Raw genomic sequence first — 17,182 nt, 5'->3', positions numbered from 1 at the left:
CACTCTTAGGTTTATACAGTGTGTAATATAGATCAAATTTTAATGTATTCCAGTTGAGTTGTTTTTCTGAAATAATGCAGCATCATTTTTTGATACATATGGAGACCAGAGATCTACAAATCAGGAATGTCCCAAGTCTTTGAATTATGTTATTTGTTCTTTCAGTGCAACTTAGCTTTATAAAAAAGCAATGAAACAGAGTGGTAACTCGATGAGTCTTCTATGAAAGCATGTCCATAGTGATAATGAGCTCAGTCAGGATCAGACAGAGTAAGCTTCCAACACTGTCCTGACTTGCATAGAGATAATGGAAGGATACTATTTCAATGCAAAAAAAATTAAAAGACATATGCTAAAAAGGTCTGAAAATATAGATATTACAAAAAACTCTAAACACTAATCATTAGTGTACAAGGCAGTACCTATTTCTTTCTAACACAAATGAATATGTATCAACATCTGGGTGGCATTTAAAATTAACAGCATTGTAATTAGAGAATGCTTAAAATGACAGTTTGTCTATATCTAAAACAAAACTTTAGCATGATGGCTTAGCGGGAAGAAATAAAGCAGTAATAGCCCACAGTCCCAGTTTCAACTCGAGTTACCCGATCTCAACAAGATCATTACACACAAGCACTGCCCTAACACGATTATCAAACCTATTTTGTTTGTATGGAAGGCAATGCTCATAAACCATGGAAAATACATTCAAAGAAATACCCAACAACCAAGCATGTGCATCTTAGCATCACCAATTTTTAGAAAGCTAATTCTTTGCACTATTTTAAAAATCTTTCAAACCTTTGACTTTTCTCTAACAAGCATAGCATACTTTATAGTGCTGTTGTTCACGTATTCTGGACTCAACCAGACTGACTGAAATTACAAAAATAATTTAGGAGAGAAAAAGGTAGTATTTTTGTAAAAGTGAAAAGACCTAGTTTCTTTCAGACAATATTTTTAAATCTATTTAAGCATTGCAAAGAACAAGATAATTATCCATCATCTATAGTTATATGTTATAAGAATAGTACATCTGGTACACATTTCCTGTCTAGCCTATAAGTTGTCTTTCCAGTCACACACTTCAAAAAAGCGACAGCTCTGTCAAATTTCTGGCCACTTGTAGTGTTTACTTAACGACAGATAGATTTTGTGGCATTAAGGGGTCATGAGGTTACATTAACCGCACATTATTGCACTCTGAATTATCCAGCATATAGCATTGTAATTACAAACCACCATTATGACCTAACCTCCTTGTGCTGCCAGAAAATCAAGCAGCTTAAAATCCAGAAGACAGTTTCATGCAAGTTTGGTGCAAGCAAGTCATCTATTTGCTCAATGAAGTTCAAAGAGTAGATGATATCAAACAAATTTTCTGAAAGTCAAGATAAACTTTCAGTGATAAACAGCAATAAATTTGGTTATCTAAAGGATGACTCTCAGACCAGATACACCAAGTTTCAGATTGACCACCAATTCAGTAGACTGAATTATAAGAAGGATGAGTGGTTAAACTGTGTGCAGTGCTGCAACCTCTCACTGTCTGTTTGATAAAGAGGCATTATGGAAATATGATGCATGCTTAATAGTTACACTCCACTCTAGACTGCAGTTTAGAAGGTGATGGGGGAACTACTTAGGGTAGATGATATAGAATTATTCTTTGTTTGAAGTGGCATATATTATTAAAAGGGACAAAAATTCCCTCAGATACCATAATGCCCACTATTGCTCATTAATCCAAATTTACCTGCCTGAGATTCACAAAGAATATCCGCTTCAAAGGAAGTGCAATACCGAGGAAGGATCAAAATGGTTTAATCCATACTGTGTGCACAATGGATAGACGAGTTGCCATAATCTGCCTTTTAAGGCTTTCACACTGTGTACTATCGTAATACTTACTTTCTCAAGGAACAAGTGCTTAATAATGATTACTGATAACAGTAATATAGCAAAATAATGTGACAACAAGGCAGCAAGTTGATGTTGCAGCAATAGCTGTTTCCCCAGAAACACATTGTTGTAGGGCTTTCTGACAGAACATGCTCCGAAATTGATTATGGTCCTGAGTCTGAGAGATGACCTGTTTTGGATTAATGAATCAAAGCTTAAATAATAGAAGTGTACAAGCTTACGGTGGTTAGGTTCAGATTAGACAATATAGCACCTCTTAATTAGTGGAATTGCCATTATGATCATGTCCAAAGATTCAAAATAATTTCAAGCAAGGCAAATCTCCTGCTTCTATTGCAAGTATGCAGAGTCTATTCTTGCTCTCATGCAGTCTGGCTAGGTTTAATCTTCTCTGGAAGAAAGCAAGAACAACAAACATTCTACCAACCATCCTACTTCCCTTCTTTCATTTTCTTAAAAAGATTGCTTGGTACATGTTCATGATCACCAACATTTTATTATTTGACCCAAGTAAAACAATAAATAGGCATACATCTAAGATTTTAAAACAGTCAGTCTTTTAATATCCAAATCACTTGCACATCACCCAATCGCTACCTTCTAAATGACCTAGTCTTTTTTTGAACAAAAAAGCTCCCACCCAAAGAGATTTTCCCAATAATTGCTGCTCGACTATACGGCCATCACAGCTGATAACAAATACATTTGTTCAATAACCAAACACTTGCACCTTCCAGAAGGGCCACTTTGCTGTAGCATGCCAATTTTAATCTAAAAATGTATTCAGAATTCTTCACATCCAGAAGTCAATTTTTAAAGTGTAGAAAAGTCTTTAAAACTGTTTTAATCTGTTATTAGAGCTCAGTGGGGAAAGTAGTGCCCAAGAAGTGCCCGTGCCCAAGAAGTGCCCACAACCACACATTAATCTACTGAAGCACATGATACTTTGCAAGCAATATTTATGCTGGCAATCTAAGACCAATAAATTTTGCTTTTTTCCCCCCAAGCTGCACTTAAACCTATAAACATAGCTCATTAACACAGCAAGTCTATTTATTCTCCTTTGAAAACTTAGTCATATACAAAGGCTTCCTAATTGGTTAGGATGATGGGAGAGACTGGAATCCTGATGCAGTGTCTTGACCCAAAACATTGACCATCCCTTTGCTGCTTGACCCACCAAGTTCTTCCAGCATCTGCAGCCTCGTGTCTCTCATTACTATTCATCATTTGTCTACTTTACTTCAATCCTTTAGCAATGTTTTTGATACCTTGATAAACATTGTAGTCCTTCCAAACTTCCTTGAGAATTTAGCCATTCGTACCTTGTGGCCATAATTGCGGGTGAAAATCTGCTATGTAAAAGAGGCAATGACACCCTGATCTATTGGTTATAATAACAAGGTTGTATTGGGTGACAAATATGCAACTTTGATATTAAAGTGGAAATCACTCAGGAATAGGAGGTACCCAACAATACAAGCAATATTTTCAAGGGCAAAATATTGGCTATGCAATCATTCTTTTTAAAAGGCGGCACTAAAGTGGTGCCAAAACCAGGTCTTCAAATAAAACTTGTTGGGGGGGGGGGGGGGGGGGGGGGGTCCAGAATTACCCATGCCTCAGAATGAAATTCCATGTAATGGAAATGAGGCTTTATTGATGCCCTTCATATCCCTTGGACTCTTTGCATTGTAAATTAGGGAGATTATAGTCTGCAATCACTGTAGGTACTACCAGCAAGAAATAATGTCAGCCCAGCTTCCAAAGCTTTAAAACGGACATTGATCTTACTTCCTCATCAATGTACGTGTTCTGATATTCCTTCCACAACCCAAAGTACAGCCTCATCAATACTGAACACTTGTTTATCTCTATACATCTCTCCCCCTCCTCCCACCACCCCCCAAGATCAGTCAAGAACACCAGGAAATTCATTCAGTACATTAAGATCTGCACTGACGTTCACCAATGACATATTATGCAAAGTAGTATGCCGTTTCAAACTATTAACTCATCCACAGCTCACCATCTCTTCACTTTCATTCTTCACCTACTTTATCTTTCAAGTCATCAAAAAGGTTTTTAACCCTTTGCAACATCAACATTAGTCTAATCAGTGCATGACATTGATTTAGGCTTTGATCCAAATCATTAAGAGTTTTGCAATTTCACAACACCAGTCCTCAGTTTAGTCATCAATTTCATAGTCACAATTCTTGACATGTTCCAGGATCTATTTCTCTTATGATTGTCCCAACTGCAAAATCGTTTAGCCCTAAATTATGCCTGGTAACTGATGTTGCTTGACCTTGGTCAGAGTATGTTACAATGTTCATTTTCATTTCTATGTCAATGGTACCATTTCCTAGAGGCCACCATCATTTGATTCACTCTTGCAAGTGTCTGACACCATAAGGCTGGCAAACAAAATAAAAGAGATCTCATAGCAAATGCAAAGAAAAATAGTGGAAAGACCCTGTGACAACACAAACAATTTAGTAGTGAGCAAGAACACTGAGGATGGAATGATATAATTGCTTCTTGTGGACAGCCATTTGTATGTCAGGGAGTGAGGTTGCTGGCTTCAATGTGATGACTATCCTCATTTTTGTGTCTTTATTTACATTTGTTCAAAACCTGCTCCTCTAACAGTTTCTATTTCAGATGCAGCTTCGTAAACTTGAAAGATTACCTTCCTTCTCCCTCTACATATTGCTTGATCAGTTCATACTTCTGGAATATTAAGAAAATGCTGGGAAGGTTAGTGGTCATTTCAACACAGATTTTAGATGACACAAGGTTAATCAATTAAATATTCTTTTAGCTATGTGTTAAGCTCAACAGATGCCACTTCCTGTCAGTGTTATGATTTATTAAGTAACTTGCCATGTGTTAGAGGCAATAAATGTATTGTGACTGCTTGATCTTTTTCTTAATAGCACAGGTAAAAGCAGGCCATACAACCCCTCAAGCTTGCTCTGCCATTTAATATGATAATGGGCTGATCTGATCTTGACCTCAGCTCCACTTTGTTGACTGTGCCCCACAAACTACAACTTGTGGCGACTCACCGTCTAGTCGGGCGAACCGGCTCGGCAGTCGGGTCGCACGGCGTCAGAGCAACGAGGCCCAAGATGGCGGCGGGCCTCGTCTTTCCGAGCGACGGGGAGAACCCGCGCGCGGGAAAGTCCTGATGACGTAGGACTTACGTCATTGCCGGTTTTTTTTTGGGCGGGAGTTTTTCTCCCTTAAAGGGCCCACACAAGGCGGGAAAATAAACCAGTTCTGTTTGGCAATCCTCCGAGTAGAGTCTTGTTTTATTCCGCGGTAGCAACCGCTACAAACTCCTCAATAAACCACAAATCAATCTCAGCCATGAATGTATTCAGTTATTCAATCTCCAGTCCTCTGTGGTACAGAATTCCAAAAATTCACAAACCTCAAAATAAATTCCTCACCTCCTTGCTAAGTGGGTGACTCCTTAATCTGAAAATCTGCCTAATTCTTGATTCAGGCACAAGGATAAATGTCTTCTTAGCACCTATCCTGTGAAATCCTCTCAGGATCATGTCTCAAATGATCACCTCTCTAAATGCCAATAAGCATAATTTTTCAACCTTTCCTCCTACAGCAACCCCTTCATACCAGGAATCAACTTTGTGAAACTTCTGAGTCAAATACAAGGATTTTCTATTAGCCAATCTTCTTTCTGTTCTAATATTACTCCCAATGGTCTGAGCTCTTAACTTGCATATACAATTAATAAAACTATAGAAACCAGAATAGAAATATAAAGGATCATTCACATCCATGATAAATAGCTTCACTTGTTTAAAAAAATAAGAGATTAATGTGTTATTGGGCAATTCACACAAATATATGCATGACAAGTAATCATTACTTTCAATTTGTACTCCTTTGTTCAGTATCCACTCGCGATGGGGAACAATTCCATTAGTCCATACAGCACCTTGGAATAGCAATTTTGCCAACAGGCTATTTGACCACTGGTACCATCATTGTTAAATACACTTTCTCTTTGCCAACCATTCACATATATCACTTGCCAGCAGTGGGACCTCTGGCTAATTTCCCAGCAGTGCATAAATTAATCACAGCATGTTATCCCGCGAAAGATCAGCTAACTTGACACAAAATAGGGATTGAATGCAAGACCTTTTGCATCTGAGGAATTTTAAAATGTCACCCCAATTTAAGGCTTTGAAACCAGTGATGACCTCAATAAGCAATTCAGAAAAACTATTATGAATGGTGTTTCAATTGACCAAAAAATTTCCTGTTTTATGTAATTACATGTTTCCATGGGCACCAAAGTGTGATTTTTCAAAGGAGTGTGAAAGGAGGAAGTAATTGCCACTGGGAAATAACTGAACCATCTGGTCTAATTTCCACACTACATGATCCACTAGGAATAAATCACAGATTACTCTGTGGTCCAAATACTCTCCTGTCTTTATTTTCAGTGACTGGTGGGACATAGCCCATTTTCCACAAATGCAATGTACATATATTTCACGAAATCAAGAGACAAAAGGAACTGCCCCAAAATACAAAACTCAAAATGAAGCAGAAATCAGAAACCTACAGCATAGAAAGGAGACCATTTACCTAATCATGTCCACGTCATTCAGAAAAAGGCTTGACCTACTTCCTAAGTCTTTGGGCTCATCCAGATTTTTAAACTTTAAAAAAAGATATTGTTTTCTACCCACAACACCCATTCAGGCAGTGCATTCCAAATTTGGGTGCAAAATAGTTTCAACCCTTACTCTAAATTTTACAAAATGTTAACTTAAATCCATTTCCCCAAGTTACTGGCCTCTCTGATAAGCAAAATAGATCCTTAGTGTCTAGGTCTCAATTTTACACACATTTAAATCACTAATCTAAACTTCCCAGACTTTAACACGCATATATATTTCCTCTGTACTTTTTCCTAATGCTATCGCACCTGTCCTGTAGTATGCAAACCAAAACTTTAGCTTTGGCATAATCTGTATTTTATACAGATTAGCATCATTTTCCTGCTCTTATATGCTACACCTCAGCCAATAAAAGTATCCTGAATGCTTTTTCATCACCTTATTTACCATCATGCCATCATCAGGAGTCTAGGAACAGGTACTCTGCATTTGTTCCTATACTTGTACTATTTATCATGCATTCCTTTACCACGTTTCCCCACACCAAATGTACTCAAGACTGAATTCCATTTGTCACTTTTGTCTGTTGATATCTTCTGGCAACCTACAATTTTCTTCCTCGCAATCAATCACATCACCAATTTTGGCATCATCTGCAACCATCTCAATTGTGACTCCAATATTTAAACCCAAATGACAAAAATCTCCTCCTTAATGTATGCACAGAATCAAGTGTGAACACTTATAACAATGTTTAAACACTAAAGACTGAAAGGACAGATTATAAACTAGTAGATCTGGCTTGGCTTCAATGTCTGCTCAAATACCCATGTGTAGCACTGAGAAGCAGAAGAAACATTGCAGTACGATAGACAAATGATACTTACGGAACCTTAATGTAATCTGAGACACCACCTTCAGGACAGGAGAAAGACAACAGATTGCATCTCAGTGCAGACTGGTGTCAAACAAAGCTCTATAATCATCCTGGCACTCTTAAATCTTCTTCCATGCAATGATGCATCTCACTTCCAATGGACTTCCTACTGGGATGATCTACGGACTCATGGAAACTGTCACTTCCATACCGAAAGTGCACCCCAGCTTCAGTAGGGGAGTTGCAGTGCATTGCAAGCTTCCCTGAAGATTTTGAAACCCTATGTTCAGCATTTGTAAATGAAATCATTAAAATTATAATGCTTTATATAATTTCAGTAATTACTCATGTTTCTGTTGACATTTCACCCAGCAAATTAAGCGTTCAATGTAAAGAACTTGAAGTTCATGATTTCAAACATTTTCAGGGAGTCTTAGATCCAGAGCCCCATTTTGAGAAGTGTTACGGACTCAGTGAAAGTCCCTTTAAGATAGAGAGTGTGTGTGTATATGTGTGTGTGGGGCGTGCTTACGTCAATAGAAGATAAAGGACGTAATGACATTGTTGAAGAAGTAAGAAGGAGAGAGAGAGAGTGAAGGGAGAGAGACACCAGCCTGCTTGTTTTCTCTATCGATGGATGAGAAACAATAACTGTGTCTGCCAATGAAATCCATGTATGGAAGTTGGAAGTAATCCGGTGGAGTTCACTTTGTTGCTGACCTGTAGAAGGAAACAGGTATTTGTGTGTGTGGACGACCACGATTCGGATGCTTTTCGGGGTGAGGAAGTCACTACCGAGTAAACACTGAAGTGTCGCTGGGGTTCCATCGTGGAACATTTGGATTTCGTATTTACTCTCTCTCTGTTTCTCTACGTCTACGTCTTATCTTCAGACAACGGTGGTTGTTGAAGAAGCCCTTGCTCATGTTTCACCTTATGGCTTGCGGAACTGAACTTTAAGAACCATTCCAGAACTGGGAGTTTTGGACTTTGTCACCCACACACGAAGAGTTTAGGTTTGGGGTTAACGTTCAAGGTTTAACATTTTTGAAGTCTAACATACTAACATTTTTACTTTTATTTTACGTATTATCATAAGTAGTAATTAATAAAATAGTTTTTAACACTGAATCATGCTCAGTGTGTTTCTTTTGTTGCTGGTTCATGACAGAAGGAGATTACTGCTCCTTACATAGTCTTGCAATCTCTGCGTGGCATCATGGCATCTCAAAGTCCTTCTGAATTTGTGGATTAGGGTTAGAAACAGCTGAATGTCATCTCTTTGGAGAGAAAAGAGAAAAAGTAAAAAGAATCGGGATGACTGAACAGAAGTCTTTAAATCTACGAAGACATTAGGTAGATAAATGTTTCCACTGAGGGACCCCAAAGCTAGAGGTTACAAATAGAAAGGTACCATCTAAAAAAAAAAATGCCCAATAGGGAATTCAGAAGAAATATTTTAACAGAGCTCTTGGAATCAAAATCGCTACCATAAAGTTTAGCTGAGGCCAACAGCATTGATACAGTTAAGGAGAATGGAATAAAATATGCTGAATAGATGGAGGGTGGTTGATAAAGTAGAGCGCAAGTAAAAGAACAGCATACACCAGTTGTGCTCATTGCATTGCTACAAACTGGATATAATTTTTAAACAGCATTAAGATCTGTATATTCCACCAATCCATTTACGCAGTAAGGTTGCAAATTCCAAGTTTGAGGGATCCCAGCTTGTATTTCATTTGGAAGACAAGAAATGCACAGTATCATTCCAGAGTGCTAGATAAACTCTCAACTTCTGTCTCAGAAGTAAATGTTACCAATGAGCCATTAGCTGAAACCATTGTGGATAATACACAATTCTCAAATATTTATTTTGTTAAGGAAGAAAAAAAGATTTAAATAATTTTTCCATTACTGAATAAAGTATTCAAATTATATAGCAATTGCTTCCAAAAAACAAAACTTAATATTTTGCAGGTAATAGGAAAGCATTGGTACTAATTACAATTTTTTTAATATATGTATTAGTTGATCTCACTTTCATATGAAATTTTACAACGACCTTTCTATTCTCTCTGCATTAATCATTCCTACTGAATAATTCAATTCCAATTTTCAGCCCCTTTTGAACTGGGTCTTAGCAAGATACCCAGGAAAGAAGAGAACTGATTTGCCAATAGATTCTTCTTGCCTACAGGAATACCATCTCACTGCTGCCCTGCACCACACAAAGTTCATCTAAAACCCACCACATAGGAGAGACATGGTGGAAAAAAAGATCCGATCTTTTTCCTTTTGATTTAATTAATAGAATATTAGCATGCATGCAATGCAAGTGACCAAGTTTCCAAAAAAATTTTTTTTAATTATTGCAAAAAGAGTACCATTTACTTCAGCCACAGCCAAAGCATTGTTATTGGACAATTAGATCCACACAAACCATTTTAACAAAACCAATTCCATTTCTACAATAGGCAACAGAAACTTTTCTGCATAGAAATGTACTTTTCAATGGATGAAAGCAAATGTCTTTCAGAATCATTACATCATCTGTTGTGACTAGACGTCAAATGGAATTTGTTGCAAGTAATTTCAGTCAACCTGATTTCATTTTAACTGCTTATTGAATTACAAGTAGACATCTACCTTTAAACAAAGAACTTTCCTGACATGTATGCTTCAAAATGGAACAGAATTTGTATGTTCATCTGGCAGAACTTGAAGTGTACCAAATTCTTATCTTTTCTTAAATAGCTACTGTCAAAATATCAAATATATTTGGGGAGATGCACCTATTGGACATGGATTTTTTTTTAAAGATTCAAGAATAAATAATGTGTACACATTAGACGAATTTTACCTATTCATCCATACCATATTTACAGCAGAAGAAAATGCTGTTTCAGAATGAAACAATTTACTTAAAGTGTCTGCTACCTACTTTCCAAGTTTTCTGGTAATTGTATCCACAAGTATTTGTTTAAAAACTGAATGCAAAGGGAAACAAGAAGTTTTCTTATCATCCACACAAGAAGGGTAACAACTTGCTAGTGAAGCAGCAATGCAGTTGGAGAGCATTATGAAGTGCTGTTGGTTCCACTATTTACCTGACAAACCACATGTGGTTGGAAAGTGAAAAAAGGGCTCACCTTGAGCAGTTAGAATTACGTCACTTCAATCTTCAACACCCTACTAGTACTTCTGGATAAATGGCTGAAGCAAGAACTACCATTTATACTGTTCCTTCATTGAGAAAACAGAAAGTGGAGATTAGAAAAACCTAGCTAAATAAATAGGTGGAGGAAATAAAGGCAAGCAGCAAACTGGGCCAAAGTACGGAAAAATGTTAGGATAATACTAAAGATACCATACCCAAATGCACACAGCATTCACAAGGTGAATGAATTAACAGCACACGTAGAAATAAATGGTTATGCTCTAACTGCCAAAACAGAAGTACGGCTGCTGATTGACCAGAGCTGGAAAATTAATATTCAAGAGATTTGCATTTGGGAAGGATAGGCAAAAAAGGTAGCATGGCACAATTAATAGACAAGATCAGTACAATTGAGAGACATGATCTTGGCTTGGTAGATCATACAGAATTAGAAACATTTGGTGCAGCCAACAGGTGGCAAAGGGCAGTAAGCATAGGTGGGAGCTACTCATAAGGCACCCAAATAGAAGTTGTAATATTGGGCATGGCATAAATGACAAAATTAAGAGGTGCACGTAACACAGCTAATTCAGTAGTCACACAGGACTTTGAATCAGAATCATACAGCACATAAACAGCCCCTTCAGCAAACCCTGCCCATGCCGACCATCAAGTACCTACAGTATCTACACTAATCTCACTTACCGCCACTTGATCCATAGCCTTCTATGCTTTGGCGATTCAAGTGTCCTTCTAGATGCTTCTTAAATGTTGAGAGTCTTTGCCTCCACCACCCTCTCCACCACCCTCTCAGACAGTGCATCCCAAAATCCAACCACCTCTGGGTAAAACAAAATTCCTTATATCCCATAAATTTATCACTCCATACCTTAAAACCTTATGCCCTCTGGTTATAGACACCTCTGACTGTCTACTTTATGCCTCTCATGGTTTTGCATATCAGACCCCTACCATTTACCACACTTCCCCTACCACCCTTCATCTTTTCCACGCCATGGAAAACAAACCCTGCTTATCCAATCTCTCCACTTATCCTAGACACTGCATCCAGGCAACATCCTGGTGAATCTCTTCTGCACCCACTCCAGAGCAACCTGAACACAGGTGTTCTGCAAAGCAACCAGCTGATCTGTGTTTGGTTTCTCCAACATAGAGGTCATGGAGTACCTGCATACAGTCCACAGGAACGACCCTGAGCTTCCCATTGCCTGCTATTTTAATTCACCATCCTACTCCCTCTGACCTATCAGTCTGTACTGTTACAATAAGGGCCAATGAAAGCTTGAGGAACAGCACTGAATCTGCTGATGGGCTACATTGTAGCTTTCTGAACTAAAATATTGAATTCTACAACTTCAGTAACTCGATTTTTGTTTCAGTAATCTATCTGCAATATTGGTTTAACTAGTTTGGTGTGTCTGTGTTGCCCACCCACAACACCCCCCCCCCCCCCCCCCCAACCCATCTGGGAGTAGAGGACATGCCCAGCCTGACTGCTGGGTATGTCTCCCTGCTCTGTATTTTGTAACTCCCAATCTCTCTTCTTTTTGTTCTCACTCTGTAACTGCTCCCATTCACTCATTTACCAGATAACCTTGTTTACAGCTCATCTCCATAGTCACTCCAGTTGTACCCTCTCAGAAAATCCCTCCTCACACACCTGACCTGGAGCTTGACAAGCTTCATTTGATTCCTTCCCATTTCTGAAAGGGTCTTTAACCTGAAACTTTTACTCTTTCTCTTCTCACGATGCAGTCTGCCAGCATCTTCAGTTTTTATTTTGAGAGAAAGCAAGGAATTACCAATTTGTCAGCATTTTCCTAACTAATAAGCCAAGTCTAGAATCAGAAGCAAGCCATTTAGCACTGAGATGAGGAGTTTTTTCACCCAGAGGGTTGTGAATCTCTGAAATGGTCTACTCTGGAAGGGTATGGAGACATTTAATTCATTGAAAACAAGTAAATGAATTCATTCAAAACAGAGGTAGCTTTCTGAATATTTCAGAAATCAAGGCATTATAGGTATAAAGCAGGAAAGGGGCTCTGGGTCAGAAAAATAAGCCATGATCTTGAATGGCAGAACAAGCTCAAAGGGCCAGATGGCCCACTTCTGCCCTAAATTCTCATATTCAATGTAGAAGCATCGGAAGTAATTCCATTCAAGCAGATAATTCTTCCTGTATGATGCATCTTAAGAGGGATAGCCATAAATATGAATTGGGGGTGGGGGCAATGAGGTGATTTGAAAGCCTTCTTAAAGCTGGGTACATAAGTGGAGTAGCAGAGTGCTTAAGAAAGAAACCAGAGATATTGATAGAGGAACAAACGGCAATGGACATGGACTTAAATGTTACTGCTCAGACTTTTTTCAGCCCTGCCTCTCCTTTTAATACTATCAAATCTGCATTACCCAAAAATGCATCCTTTACCTGATCTGCTTGTCCAATCTCTAAACATCCCATTCATATCCCATATTGTAGCTCTGAACATACTAACTCAGAAGTTTCATGCCCTCCCTAACCAAACTCTAACTTCAAGTGTAAAAACAGGGATAGCTCAAGTCATAAATGATATCAGTGCCTGTAGTTCATTACTGCTTCTTTTTTCACTTTTATCTCTGCAATACCAGGGTCAATTGAACAATGTTCTGCAATACCTCCCCTTCAATGTCCACTCAGCTGAACTGCTCTTCCATTGTCCCAATTCTATAGCTGCTTCTCCAATCATTTAACCAAGGATCTACCCTTAGTCCTCTCCATCAATATGCTTCCTAGGCAATATCTGCAGCCTTAGAATTGATTCTATGTTTAACCTAAAGATAGAAAATTCCACCTCATTATGTCCACATGCTTAACGCATGCATGGTTTGAGTCATAATGCAACTCTGGTGCATTTTATGACTTATTCAAGTTGACCAATGCTAAATTGCATCCAGATTTTAATGGCATAGACAAGTTTTACTAATTAACTAGACACTTACTCCCCAAAAAATTGCATCCAATGTTTCTATTAGCCAGATGATAGACTTCACCATGAAGAGAAACACTGATGTTAGTTTTCAGTTGGCAAAATGGTTTTGTTATTCAGTTAAAGCCCCAGGCAAGCTGGCTAGAAGAATTTTCCAGCCATGTGTACAATTGACTCATAGTATTATATTAGAGCCTTGGAAAAAAGCTAACCAAGAGGATGGCACTTAGAATACAACATGTAGGGTCTTTCTATTTCAGCTTCCTTGTTTTGTTTAATCTTATCCTATACTTTTGATACAGTTGGAGATTTGGCCTATTGGGTCCATGCCAACTCTGATGAAAGAAGTCCCATTAGTTCCATCTCCTTATTTTCCTCTCTCACACACGCCCAACAACTCCTTTGATTCTTTTTGCCACTAACATACAGTAGTCAATTTTCAAGTTAACGTTGTACAGCACAGAAATGGGTCTTTCAGTCCACCACATCCATGGCGACCTTCTTGCTCATCTACACAAATGCCATTTGCTCTCACTAGATCCATATCCTTCTATGCCTTGTCTATTTAGGTGCCTGTCTGAGTGTCTCTTAAACAGTGATTGTATCCAACTTCACCTCTGGCAACGAGTTCCAGATATCAACCACTCTGCAAAAAAAAAACTTTCCCTTCAAATCTCTTTAAAACTCCTTCCTCTCATCTTAAAGCTTTGCCCTCTTGTTTTTGATACCCCTACCATGAGGAGATTTCAATGACCAACACCTCTTATTTTATGTACCTCAATCAGGTCACCCCTCAGCCTTCTTTGGTAGGCTGGGCTTGTTTACCCTGAACAATCTCTCCCCATAATTAAAGCGCTCTAATCCAGGTAACATCCTGGTGAATCTCCTCTGCACTCCCTCCAGCACAACCACATCCTTCCTATAGTTTGGTGACTGCAATTGTGCACAATAGTCCAAATACAGTGCTTTGCAATATCCCAACTTTTATATTTTATGTCCAGTCATGCCACTTCTAGGGAACCATGGACTTAAACACTGTGTTCATCAACATTCCTTAGTGCCCTACCATTTACCTAGGATGTTCGACCCCTATTTGATTGCCCAAAATGCAATTAGATTCTATCTACCAATGCTCTGCCCAACTCTATCCACCTGATCGATATCCTGCTGTAGCTCAAGATAATCTTCCTCACTATCCACAACACCAACTTTCAAGTCATCTGCAAACTTAATAATCATACCTCCTATATTCATATCCGTCACTGGTCACAGAATCAAGAAAAGCATCCTTCCACCATTACCTCTGCCTCACATCACCAAACCCCTTTCGGATCCAATTAGCCAGTTTGCCCAAGATCCCATGTGCCTTAACCTTCTGCACCAGCCTACCATGACATTTTTCCATGTATGCTATATTATAAATCCAAGTGTTGTTGCATGCTCTAAGCTTATCTTACTTACTCACTCAAAAGGCTTCCTGCATTTAAGTAAATGCAGTTCAGCCTGTCAGCCCTTCATTGTTCCCTAACCTGTCTCTATCTGCTCTGCCCACGGGAGTTAATTGATTTATCCTCTACATTTTTCCCTCCACCTACTGCTTTGCTATTATGTTTCCCACCAATCCTCCTCCCCACACCTCCCTTGCCAAATTAGTTTAAACCCTCCCAGGTAGCATGAGCTAACCTCCCTGTAAGAATATTCGACCTCCCCAAGTTTAGGTGCAACCTGTCCTTGTGCAGGTGCCACTTATCCCAGAAGCAACCCTAATATTCCAAGTACTCTCTCCAGACTACAGGGTAAATTTAAGGCTAGTTTCATTCCCTTAAGGATGTTAGCAAATTCTTCTTCTGCAGAACCCCTGGAGTGAGCATGACTTAACTACTGAACCATGCAAACCTATTAATTCATTATTACCAATCCAACAAATGTGGTCACTTTTGAAAAAGGTTCAGACTCTTTGAATAAGCAGAATTCAAAATTCTCAAACTGCAGGACTATATTTACATTATTTTTCTACAGTAACTGACTCAGGCTATTAGATTAGTGGATCAATACATGTCCGTATCTTAAATCTTTTTCAGGACTACTGCACAATGCTATGTACAGCTAAAAGTTGTAATGCATAACATGGGGAGCAACCCATTCTGACATGCATTCTAAGACTACAATATATCTCAGCACTAGCATCTGAACTTTATTCAAACAGTTAACATGCCAACTTCTCAGAAGTGCTGATGCTTTTAAGCTGCAAATGTGAACATGTGTACAATTTCTGTATGTCTCCAATATATCCATACACTATGTACTACACACATCTCACATCAAGAGTCAAAGCAAAGATCTGAAGAGGTCCTGGTTTACTATTTCTTTTACTAGAAATGGTAAGACAAGCACATGGCTTTTAAACACAACAGCCATGTCAGAAGGCCTTTTTTGAGAAGTACCAGAGAGGCCAGTTGCACCCCAAGAGAAAGAAAAAGCAGGTAAGTAACCCAGGGACATGCATGCCTCAGCTCTCTGACTACATCGTGAAGGTCAAGTAACACATTGCTCACCAGCTCTTGTTCAGGAATCTGCACTGGCTGCAGGGAATGGTAAAAACACTAGTTAATAAATTGTGTATTTAATTTGTGTCTTTACTGTGATAGTAAATTACAAATTATTTTTGCTCAATTTTCAATGAAGGATAGCAAAGTGTTACCTCAATGATTCACACCCAAGAGGCACCAAACTAGTGTAAGATGTTGGATAATAATTTAGCCTCACATTGACAAGTAGCTGGATAATTGAATGCAACATACTGGGAAAACACAAGGAGAGCAACAATCCTTGCAGAAACTACCACAAACCTCTTAGCAGCCAATCCAGAATAGCTGGCACAGTTCTGAGGCAGGATAGCAATCATCCTTATATACACGTAATTTTAGAGGGGTTGAAGAGAAAAGATGGTTTGAATAGGTTTTTATTTCATTAGAACATGTGTTCTTTTAATAATTTAGTGCCATTGTTTGGGCAGAATTAAGTGACTTGCTCCAATTCCCAATAAATGCCTACAAAGATAATTACTGCTCATTTAATGAGACTAAACAAATTCAATTAATCTCTTAAATCACTCAAAAATTGACACAGGAAGATCTTACAATGAATGCCAATGGAGACTGCACATTGTACTGAAAAGGGATCAACTTAATCTTACCATTTATTAATAGGCATTTAATACTACAAGCCTTGTGCTGTGGAGCAGATCACTAATAAGGGATTACAACCCACAAAAAGGTCACCTTTGATTTGGGTCATGGAAAAAATGAAACCATTAAGGCCAATTTACTGTAACAGAACATGTCTGCCATACAAATGTACACAATGCTTACACAAATTATAATTTGAAGCTGAATCTATTAGCACTAGAATTGCTACTGCACAGGAAATCGCCACCAAATCCATGCCAACACCCTGTAGATCCATCTATTCAGTCTCATTTCCTGGTGGCCCTTGAAGTATTTTCCCTCATGTGACTTCAAGTCAGTTTTGAAATCCTCAACTCAATCTACAGCACCGTGTTAAAAAA

The 17,182-nt window shown here is 38.5% G+C and overlaps 1 protein-coding gene across 4 annotated transcripts in view; it reads right to left on the bottom strand.

The window, feature by feature from the left end:
• Positions 1-17,182, bottom strand: part of pias1b (protein inhibitor of activated STAT, 1b) — a 149,661-nt gene that overhangs the window by 80,853 nt on the left and 51,626 nt on the right. Inside the window, exon 1 of one of the 4 annotated variants that reach the window (XM_052040530.1) lies at positions 10,620-10,710. The exons of the other annotated variants lie outside the window; for them this stretch is intronic. The gene's annotated coding sequence lies outside the window, so the exon portion shown is untranslated. Of the gene's footprint in view, positions 1-10,619; positions 10,711-17,182 lie in introns of those variants that run through there. 4 annotated transcript variants of the gene reach the window in all.

The sequence above is a fragment of the Pristis pectinata genome, chromosome 28, assembly GCF_009764475.1.
Source record: "Pristis pectinata isolate sPriPec2 chromosome 28, sPriPec2.1.pri, whole genome shotgun sequence".
Classification (NCBI taxonomy): domain Eukaryota; kingdom Metazoa; phylum Chordata; class Chondrichthyes; order Rhinopristiformes; family Pristidae; genus Pristis; species Pristis pectinata.
This window is presented reverse-complemented; position numbering and strand designations above follow the sequence as displayed.